This window comes from Chionomys nivalis, chromosome 20 (genome assembly GCF_950005125.1).
Source record: "Chionomys nivalis chromosome 20, mChiNiv1.1, whole genome shotgun sequence".
NCBI classification, from domain to species: domain Eukaryota; kingdom Metazoa; phylum Chordata; class Mammalia; order Rodentia; family Cricetidae; genus Chionomys; species Chionomys nivalis.
In genome coordinates this window covers 45859898-45869568 of record NC_080105.1, presented here as the reverse complement: position 1 = coordinate 45869568, position 9671 = coordinate 45859898, and positions in this window count along the sequence as shown.

The following is a 9671-nucleotide window of genomic DNA, read 5'->3' as shown; positions in this document are numbered from 1 at the left end:
AGACCAGGCTGGTCTCAAACTCACAGAGATCCGCCTGCCTCTGCCTCCCGAGTGCTGGGATTAAAGGCGTGCGCCACCACCGCCCGGCTAGGTCCACCAGTCTTTCCAGTGTGGGTTGGTTCTTTTTGTTTGTTTTTGGTTTTTGCTTGTGCATTGGTGTTTTGTTTGCATGTATGCCTGTGCGAGGGTGTCAGATCTCTTGGAACTGGAATTACAGACAGTTGTGAGCCGCCATGCAGTTGCTGAGAATTGAACCTTGTTGCAAGGAGGAGGGAGCTTGCTTGTTGGCTGCCCGGCTGCTCAGCCCTGAAATATTCACACAGAAACTGTATTAATTAAAACACTGTGTGGCCCATTAGCTCTAACTTCTTTTTTTTTAAATATTTATTTATTATGTATACAATATTCTTTCTATGTGTCTGCCTTAAGTCCAGAAGAGGGCACCAGACCTCATTACAGATGGTTGTGAGCCACCATGTGGTTGCCAGGAATTGAACTCAGGACCTTTGGAAGAGCAGGCAATGCTCTTAACCTCTGAGCCATCTCTCCAGCCCCTAGCTCTAACTTCTTTTTGGCTAACTCTTACATCTTAATTTAACCCATTTCAAGTAATCTGTTCATCACCATGATTTTGTGCCTGTGTGCCATCCACCATGAAGATAATGGACTAAACCTCTGAAACCGTGAGTCACCCCATTAAATGTTTTCTTTAAAGAGTTGCCTTGGTTATGCTGTCTCTCACAGCAATAGAAACCTAACGAAGACAAGAACCAAACTTGATTTGCTCCCCAGAACTTATCCCCCCAACATTTTTTTCTTTCTTGTTTTAGATGGGTGTGGAAGAAGTGGGGAGGAGAGATAATTTTCCTGTATTTACCCAGGCTGACCTAGAACTCATAATCCTCCTGCCTCAGCCTCTCTGGTGGTGAAATTATAAAATACACCACACCAACTGGCCTTCGGGAGTTGTTCACTTTGTTTGTTTGTTTGCATGTAACCCAGACTAGCCCTAAACTCCTGACCCTTTCTACCTCCACCTTCCAAAGGCTGGGATGAAGCAAAGGTGCAGCCATGCCTGACTCCCACCTGATTTAGATGTCAACCCGTGTCCCAGGTGTGATTCTGACAACTGGTTATAAATCTGGATTCCCAACAGGGGTTTTATCGATTTGCTGGAGCCGCTCAGAGACCTCAGAAAAATGTTTACCCACATTGGCTGATTTGTTGAAAAGATGCAGTGGGCAAGGGGTCAGGGAAGGACAAGGAGCTGTGTCCTCTGTGCTCAACGACTTGACAGACCTATCCCTTTTGGGTTTTATAGTGGCATGGCTACATTCGCATGATCGATCAAGTCATTGGCTATTAAGTTAGCCTTCCGGCCACTTCCCAGGAGATCAGTGGATGGGACATAAAGTTCCAGTCAGTCCTTGTCCTGGTCTTTCCCCTAACCAGTCCCCTCTAAGAGCTGTCCTCATTCCACTCATTAGCATACAAAAAGACACTTATTTCAGAGACTCCAGGGATTTTACAGTCTGTGCCAGGAAACAGGAACAAGACCAAATATTTATATCATGGTGTCACTGAGCTCCACTGTCACTACAAATAGATTGGTTTCTCCTCTCCTTCCCTCCCTCCCTCTCTCTCTCCCCCTCATCCTATCCTCCTACCCCCCTTTCTCACTCTAGCACGTTCTCTCTCTCTCTCTGAAAGGGTCTTTCTGTAGCCCTGGATATCCTGTTACTCTTTGTGTAGACCAGGTTGTCCTTGAACTTGCTAAAAGGCTCTTCCTTCTGAGTGCTCCACCATGCCTTTCTTGACCACTTTCAGCAGCTCTGTGTCTAAGACTCTCATTTCTCTGATGGACTATATAGTTTGGCTTTCCTTACTGTCTCCTCCAAGTCCCCTTCTTCCACTCCTGTTGGTTCCCCAAGAGAGGGTCAATTTAAATCTGTTTCAGAACCCAGAGTGGTGGTGGTGCATGAATATAATTCCATCACTCAAGAAGTTGGAGTGCAGCCAGGAATGGCTCAGTGGGTATAAATGCTCAACCTCCAGAACAAACATGGAGTAAATAGAGAACCCACTTCCAAAGGTTGTTCTCTGACCTACACTACGCACACACACACACACACACACACCCCACGGGATACATATCTCTCCCCCATATGAACATAGCTTTAACAGTAGAAATGGAGCAGAAGGGTCTTGAGTATGAGGCCAGCCTGGGCTTCACAGTAAGATTGCCCATAGTGAAAATTTGTCTCAAGATAAATGGAGCTGGGGACATAGCTTGGTGGTAGAGAACCTGCCTAGAATGTAGGACACCCTGGAATGTAGTTCAATCCCTAATTCTCTCTCTCTCTCTCTCTCTCTCTCTCTCTCTCTCTCTCTCTCTCTCTCTCTCCTCTCCTTGCATATATTCCTCTTTCTCAGATTTTCTAGTCCTCTCTTCTCATGCAGAACAGAATCTAAAGTCCCATATCTGTCTATGTCGCCAAAGTCACTGTGACCAGCTCTTGCTTCCACTGTCTTTCACCCTCATGTACATGCCATGCCTCCCGAACTAGCTGTTCCTTCTGCAGGCCATGCTCTGTCTCCTTGGAGCCATACAGCCTACCCCTGCACTCCTCCAGAACTCAGCTGGAGGGCACATTTCTAGACCAGCCTTTCCCCTCTCCAACATCGCTTGCCCTGCTTGATTTCATTCCACTTGTCTTTTCTTCAGCTGCTAGGCTGTGCATGTCTAGATGGTTGCGTGTTGTATCTCTCCCCCTTCTGTAATATTAGCTGCATGAAACTTGACATTCCTTGATATATTGCTGTATCTTCAGTGACTGCCACAGTATCAATGATTAATCAATATTATTTAAATATGTGATAGCCTCAATAATGCTTTGTCAGTCATATGAAAGAAGTTTCTATGATTGTTTGTTGGACATTAAGATAGTCTGAAGTAACCAAGAGGTATTGGCACATGCCTTTAATTCCAGCATTTGGGAGGCAGAGGCAAGCAGATCTCTGAGTCTGAGGCCAGTTTGGTCTACAGAGTGAGTTCCAGGACAGCCAGGGCTACACAGAGAAATCCTGTCTTCAAAACAATAACAACCAAGTTAGTCTGAAAGGCCTAGAAATAAAGGAAAGAACCCCTAGGCTGGACAATAGTGTGTGACACTATTCCTGGGGAGACATGAACAAAAGTCTACATACCTCAAATAGGGCTGACAATAGACCAAAGTATGAATAACACCAAAGTCCAACTTGGGCAGCCAATGAATTTTATAGAGGTTGTTTACAGAAGTATGGGTTACTTATAGGAGCAGAAATGACTCAAAGATCATGCGTGAAAGCTGGAGACCAGGAGCACACTGCACAGCCTGCAGGCAACTTAGCAGGCGCAGTGGTGCTCACCCTGGGGGTCGAGATCCCTTTGGAGGGCCACAGGGGTCACATAGCAGATGTTCTGCATATCAGATGTTTACATTATGATTCATAATAGTAGCAAAATTATGGTTATAAAGTAGAAATGAGATAATTTTATGGTTGGGGGTCACCACTATTAAAGGGTTGCAGCAGTAGGTAGGTTGAGAACCACTGGTTAGAGAACATCCTTTGCATGTGGCTCAATTGCTCTGAGAGTGTCTCAGCAATCCTATCTATGCACTTGGGGAGGGCGGGGCCTAGTGAATCTGATCAGTCTCAGGGACTTCCTGAATCTATCTTGAGTTATTTACTGACTGAACTTAATGAGTTTCCTTGCAGGATGGAGTGTTTCACCTGTGCTTGGAACATCCTCTTGTTTCATGTCCCTTTAAATATCGTCTGTCTTAATGAACTTCCCTCTTGGATGGAAGGTCTAATCTCTGAGGAAACAGCCACACAACAGGTATAGTTATGTTGTGAGATGTGTACTTAACACAGGCAAGGCCCTAGGTTTCATCCCCAGAAGCAGCAACATCAAAAGGAACACAACTCAAAAGTAACAACTAAATGGCTAAAATCTGGAAAAATCAAACCAAAGCTAAAGCTAAAACCAATGAATCAAACAAACAAAACCATTTGCTGGGCCTGGTGGCATAGGCCTAGAATTTCAGCGATTACCAAGGCTTTGGTAAGAGGAGACTGGCAAATTCAAAAGCTGCCCAGGCTACAGAGTTAGTCAGGGCCCACCTGAGCGACTTAATGAGACCTAGTTTCAAAATAGAGCAGAAAGAGGACTGAATGGGCATGCAGCTCAGGGGTAGTACTGAGGGGGGATATCAACTAAGCCACCACTGTGGTGTTGCACCCCTGTAAACTGAGCATCAAGAACTGGAAACCAGAGTGCAGCTGTCTAATCGAGGCAGCATGGTCTACATAGCAAGACCTTGTCTCAAAACAAACAAACACCCACTCAAGAAATTCCAAGCATTTTAGGATCTCTGTTAGGAACCAGGAACTAAATATGCCAGGCATGCCTGTACCACACCATACCTGTGAGGTCAGCAGTCCCAGCAGTGGGTGAGACAGGGCAGGAGTGGAGGAACTGCTGTTTGAAGCCAACTTGAGCTAACAGCAAATTGGATTTGACACCAGCCTATTGTACATAGTGAGGCCATGTCTCTCTCTCTCTGTGTTTCTCTCTCTGTCTCTCTGTCTCTGTCTCTCTCTCTCTCACACACACACACAGAGAGACCAATAACATGTAGCCTATCACCCAAATACCCAAATACGATGCTTATCATGATCACACTTCCTTAGAATAAATATAATTGTTAAGTTAAATCTATAGGTGACCAGACCGGGAATGTATCTCAGAAGAATTACATTCACCTCACATGTGCAAGGGTCTGGGTTTGACACAAAGGAAATTTGTTGTTTTAGAAACCAATGGCACTTGTGCAAGTGGGGTGTGTGTGTGTGTGTGTCACGGCACACATATGGCGGTCAGAAGACAACCTCCCCAGTCTCTGCTTTCACTGTGGGTTCCAAGGACCGAACTCATGCGTCAGATTTGTTCAGTAAGCACTTTTACCCACTGAGCCATCTCGCCAGCCCCCTCATGTCTTTTTATTTTTTAAAAAGCTTTATTCCATATATGAAAGAAAGCATGCTGTCTTTCTTTCCAAGCCCGACCTATTTTACTTTATATGGCATATTCTAATTCCTTCTATTTTTCTGTAAATGCCTTACATTTGTTCTTTATGATTGAATATGTATATGTTCGCCACATTTTCTTTTTTTAAATTTTTTGAGATTATAATGTTCCATTTCCCCTTCTCCTTTCCTCTCTCCAAACCCTCCCATTTACCTCCACCCCTGGTTCTCTTTCAAACGCTTAGCGTTCCTTTTCCTTCAATGGTTGTTACATGTGTGTGCGCTTGTGCACGTGTGTGTTCCTAAATACACGAATAGGGCCTTCTCAGTCTGTATGATGTCACTCATGTGTTCAGGTCTGACCATGTGGCATTGGATAATCAATTGGTGTGATAATCAATTGGATAATCAAATGGTCTTTTTCGACCATTTTGACGATGTCTCCTCCTCTGAACGGTCCTTAACTGCCTGTTGTTCTTTGTCTGGGGCTGAGGCCTCATGGACTTCCTCCTTCCACGTTAGACATGTTCCATGTCTATTGGTGTTTATTGGTGTTATCTTTGTTCAGGTCAAGTTTTGGCAGCTGTGTTGGTGAGATTTGATGGGTGTAGCTTCTGACATTTCTAGGAGATACAATCTCACAGTAAACTCCCTGTTCCCCTGGCTCTTTTTCTTTTCTTTTTCAAGACAGGGTTTCTCTGCAGCTTTGTAGCCTGTCCTGGAACTAGCTCTTGTAGATCACAGAGATCCACCTGCCTCCGCCTCCTGAGTGCTGGGATTAAAGGCGAGCGCCACCACCGCCCGGCTTCCTCTGGCTCTTAAATCGTTTTGCCACCATGTTTTCTTTACCCACTATTGGTAGGCACCTAGCCTGGTCCATAGTGTGGCTGTTGTGACTAGTGCTGCTATAAGCCTGGGTAGACAGATAGTGTTAGTTTTGCTGTCTTGATTTGTTTTGCTGTATACACAGAATGGCATCACTGTACTGTATGCTGGTCCTGGTTTTATTTTATTTTATTTGCAAAAACTCCATACTAATTTGCAGCAGTCTAGACTCTCGCACATGGTGCATGAGTGCCTTTCCCCATTCTCACCTTCATCCCTCTGTCTCTCCCACCCTTCCTCCCTCCCCCAACTTCCCTCTTCTTTCTCTCTCTCTACAGGGTCTTATTATGTACCTCCAGCTGGCCTGGAACTCATATATTCACAGAGATCCATCTGCCTCTGCCTCTCGAGTGCTAGGGCAATAGCTGGCACCACTCCTGTCTCTCTTTTCTTTTTAAAGCAAGGTCTCCGTAGCCCTGGCACCTGCAAACTCTCTGTGTAGCCGAGGATGAGTCTCATGAACTCTTGAGCCCTAATCCTCCTACCTCTGCCTCCAGCATACTGAGATCACAGGTGTGTACCACCATGCTTGCATTATGGGGTCCTAGGGATTGAGCACGGGGTCTCCTGCATGCTAGCCAGCAGTCTGCCAACTGAGCTACACCCCTAGCTCTGCTGATTCTTTCTTGATGGTAGCCGATCTGACTGAAGTGGGGGCGGGGGAGTCTCAGTATAGCGGGGTTTTCTTCTTGTTTTTGTTTTTGAAACAGTCCGACTATATAGCCCAGGCTGCTGTCAGGCAACCCAGGATGCCTCAGCTTCCCAAATTGCTTGTGCATAACGTGATGCTTACCTTCAACTCAGTCTAGTTTCCATCTATAGTCCCTTGATGACTCAGGATGGTGGACTTCCCCCATCCATTTAGTGATCATTTGTGTTTTTTTAAGAGCATTGTCCAGTTCTTTGCCTCTTTGTTAATTGGATTATTGCTCTTCTGATTTGTGTGTTTAATTTTTTTTTTACTTCTTCATATAGCTAGATATTAATCCCTTGTCAGATAAATATCATGCCATGGTTTTCCTCCAGTCTGCAGGTTGTCTCTTCATTCTGGTGAATTTGTAATATGATGCAGTTCTATCTGTCAGTTCTTACAACTTCCTGCCTTGTAGAGACCAACTCAGAAACAATTTGACAAAACAAACTAACCAGGACAATGGACAACACCTCTTCTGGGCCCCACAAGCATACCCACACACCAATGTGTCACACAGACACACATCCACACACAGAGGTAGGTAGATGAGATTAGATAGATAGATAGATAGATAGATAGATAGATAGATAGATAGATAGACCTCCCTCTGCTGTGAGGACTAAAGAACCAAATCTTATTTTGTCTTCCTTCTAGACAAGCTTCTAGTATATACCCTGGGCTGGCCTATAACTCAAGGTCCTCCTACCTGGATCTTGTAAGTGCTGGGGTTGTAGTCACGGGCCACCATGCTACACTCAGAACTTTTTAGATGTAGTGTCTGTCCATTGGTATGCAGAACAGTGCAACAATGTAGTTTACGCATTCAATATGTAATTGTCAAATTAGTATAATAAGCAGTTCCCAAGCTGCATCCGAGACATGCCTATAATCTCAGTACACAGGAGATGGAGGCAGGAGGATTGGGCATTGAGGTCATTTGAGGCCAGCCTGGGCTACATCAGATCCTGTTTCAGAAAACTAAAAGTGCTTCTGTTCTCCTTACACATTAGTAATAATAATTCCTGTGTAGTGGTATTTTTACAGCTATCCTGAAATACGTCATCTAGGCTGTAGCTCAGTGGAAGAGTTCTTGCTCATCATACACAGGCCTTGGGTTGGAGCCCCAGTATCACAAAGAAAGAAAAGACAGAACTCTATCATAAATTATTATAAGTAGCAGTTCTCCTGCTGTGCTACAGAAAACCAGAACCAAGGTGCCTATGATGGATAAATGTGATATGTAAGCATAGTGGAATATTAATTTCTCTTAAGGAAAAAAAAACAAAATTATATCATTGGCAGCAACATGGTCATTGTGTTAGCAAAATAAGCCAGGCATGGAAGTTAGTTAAGCCCCACCAACTTCTTTTAAGACTAAGGTAGCCAGGCAGTGGTGGTGCACACCTTTAATCGCAGCACTTGGGAGGCAGAGGCAGACGGATCTCAGTGAATTTGAGGCCAGTCTGGACTACAGAGTGAGTTCCAGGACAGCCAAGGCTGTTACACAGAGAAACCCTGTCTTGAAACAAACACACAAACAAAAGAAGCAAGGCAGAAGGTGGACTTGGCGACACATGCCTATAAAATAGGTCCTCAAGGTGCGGAGACTGGGGGATTTTGAGTTTCAAGGCCAGCCTAGGCTACGTGGAGAGTATCGGTCTGACTGAGGCTATGCAGCAAGAGGCTATCACAAAGGAAGAAAAGGAGGAGGAGGAAGAAGAGGAGAAAGAAAGGGGGGGTGTAAGTTAGTATTTGTGAATTCCTGGAGATTTATGGAATTCACTTTACTAGAAACAGGTGGGCTGCACTTCTGCTCCCTAAACCCTTTACTCTCTTATCTTACACTTAATCCTAACTTTCGTTACAAGGTCTACTCAGTATAGTTAAGGAGAGGTATATGATTCAATGGTAGAGCACTTGAGAATTTGTGAGGCCCTGGGTTCAATGTGAATGTGTGTGTGTGTGTGTCTGTAAATGCAAAGTCTGTGAAGGAAGTCTCTTGTCCCACAAAACATCTGAGACTGACTAGAATACAAATAGTATTGGTATGATGTTGAGAGGACATACACCATGGTAGACATTTAGCATGAATATATATAGTTTATATGTACATTAAGCACATATGGCCGGGCGGTGGTGGCGCACGCCTTTAATCCCAGCACTCGGGAGGCAGAGGCAGGCGGATCTCTGTGAGTTCGAGACCAGCCTGGTCTACAAGAGCTAGTTCCAGGACAGGCTCCAAAGCCACAGAGAAACCCTGTCTCGAAAAACCAAAAAAAAAAAAAAAAAAAAAAAAGCACATATGTTCATGCATGCATACATACATACACAGACATATATAAAGATTATGTATGTATATATATATATATATAATTTTTATTTATTTACATTCCTTGAGATAGGAATTTAGATATCCCATGCTGATCTCAAACTTGATACATAGCCACGGCCAGCCAAGGCCAATGCTTGATCCTCCTAACAATAACGTATATTTAATTGGTCAGCTCCTTAACTAGATTGCCTGAGAATGGGAATGAAATGTGAGTTTCCCTTCTCTCTCAAAAAAGAAGCCTCAAAACAATACGTTTGGGGGGGGTATGGATTTGGCTCAGCTGGTACAGTGCTTGTTTGCCTCACATGCACGAAGCTCTGGGTATTGTCTATCCCTAGACCTTCAGAGCTGGGCAAGGAAGCATCTTCCTGTAATCCTAGCACCTGGGAGGTATGGCTGGGAAGACCAGGAGTTCAGAATCAACCTTGGCAGGAGAATGCAACCTTTGGGAGAAAGCAATGAGCAACTTGAGGGGCTTAGAAAGGATCTCAAAGGGAAGTGCTCACTCTGCTCTTGGAGACTTGGGTTGCCTCCTCCATATATACCAAGGGGGGTGCACTGTGCCGAAGTCAAAATGATGCCATCAGAGCAGGAGCGCTGTGTAAGTATCTCCACCAGACATCTCATGCCTACCACAGTGTGCCTCCGCTCTATGGCCTGCCAATGCCATCTGTAATTCATGGGCCT